This window comes from Lupinus angustifolius, chromosome LG02, assembly GCF_001865875.1.
Source record: "Lupinus angustifolius cultivar Tanjil chromosome LG02, LupAngTanjil_v1.0, whole genome shotgun sequence".
Classification (NCBI taxonomy): Eukaryota; Viridiplantae; Streptophyta; class Magnoliopsida; order Fabales; family Fabaceae; genus Lupinus; species Lupinus angustifolius.
Window position 1 is genome coordinate 7,058,642 of NC_032010.1, and position 1,866 is coordinate 7,060,507.

The 1,866-nt window shown below is 31.5% G+C and overlaps 1 non-coding gene across 1 annotated transcript; it reads left to right on the top strand.

Moving 5' to 3' along the window:
* On the top strand, positions 1,484–1,564 carry TRNAL-AAG. The gene has a single exon. It is a non-coding gene; the product is annotated as a tRNA-Leu (tRNA).

Genomic DNA, 1,866 nt, shown 5'->3' on the forward strand with positions numbered 1-1,866 from the left:
TGGGATAGACGTGCATGGCCTTTAACGCACGGGCTTTACAGAATAAACATTTGAAAAGGTTGTGTGTGGTTTGATGCTAGAGATAGAGTTTAAGACTACGAGTCACTCTAGTAAAATCTGGATTTTATTCACTATGCAAAGGTTCAAGTCGCATGACACCTTTGTTTATGCACAATCTTATTGAGACCACATAAATTCCTGGAAATCTTTTTTTAATTTCAAGTAGAAGATTGTTGGAATTTGTTGAAACAATGACGTGTTGAAGTGAAATGAAAAAACTCATTAGTCTCACTTTGCTTGGAAGAGGAATTGTTGAAAGGCTTTATAAGCCTTAAGTTGCGGCCAAACATTCTTTTTAATAAAATGTTTATTTATTTAATTATTAATTAATTTATTTAATTTTTTGGGGCCTTTTTGGCTTGGACCGTGTGTTGACCAAGTCAACACACACATGCAACAAGGAAAGAGCTATTAGAGAGTCGTTGGAGGAGATGTCGGTCATTATGGTAGAGCCGTTGGTAATAGAGTCATTGGTGAAAGAATCGTTAGAGGTCTCAAGCTATAAATAGATGTATTTTTCCCTCATTATAATTTGCACCAAGTTGAAGGCGTTTACCTCTAAACTTCTCTCCCCCCTTATATTCCGCCAACGCATTTACAATAACCTTATCCCTCTTTCTTTCCGTGACACTTGAGAATTGACTCATGCAGTCAAAGTGGGTTTTTCGAGAACTGACACTGGTAGTCAGTATTGTGGAAAAAGAATTGGCACAGGTAGCCATATTGTGGGTGTATTCGAGAGTGATTCTTACAATGTAGTAAGAAATCTTATAACAGAGAACTAAGCTATTTTATCTTAGGGACAGCATGGTTGATAGTCTCCTTGCACAATTTTAGCAGTACCACGAAACATCTTAAAGAGAGCGAACTGGTCGTGACTCAGCGAATAACGATTATTTCATGTCATTCAGATTTGTTGAAAGTGAAATATGTAATAATACATTCAAAACTTTAGTTATATTTGCCTTTGAAATAGAATTATTTGTGTTAGCTTTTTGTCCTTCAAACTTACTCTAAAGGGTTGGATATACAATATATATTATATTATTTATATTGTTAATATCATATTCACATGACTAAAAATATTTTGAAATACCAAAGTAACTAAAATTGTGTATTTAATTAGATAATAGTAAAGAAAGTTTTGTCATTCATATTAACTCTATCTAACTCAAACAGTGGTTGATGATATTTGTTGTTCAACAAAATAAATCATGTATGGTCGTATAAAGGAAAAAATATAATAAAGTATCATTTAAAGTGATTATATAATAAAGTTTAAGTTAAAGTAAAGTAAGTGACAATATAGCCAAAGTTAAAATCCTTAATTTCATTATTAATCACCATTAAAGTGTATGAAAATTTGAAAACACTTTTATGTTATTAGAATTTAAAATCTTTAATTTAATTATTAATCGCAAAAGTTGAGATGGCCGAGTTGGTCTAAGGCGCCAGATTAAGGTTCTGGTCCGAAAGGGCGTGGGTTCAAATCCCACTCTCAACATAAGTCAATATGTTTTCTTTGTTTATTGCTTTCACTTTATTTTGGTAGAAGGCAATTGTTAATTGGGCTTTCGTTTTGTAGTTATGCAACCGTTTAACCTTTATTTTTTTAAAAGAAAAAAAGTGAAGTCATTCTTTCAAATAAAAAGTTGAAAATTATTTTAGTGAAAACCAAGAAGAAAATGATAATAATAATAGTAAAATTATACTCGTTCTCGAGTTTTAGTAAAATTACATTTACACTCGAATTTTAGTTAAATTACATAGATCATTGTTCATTCTTTTGCTCACACACAAATCATC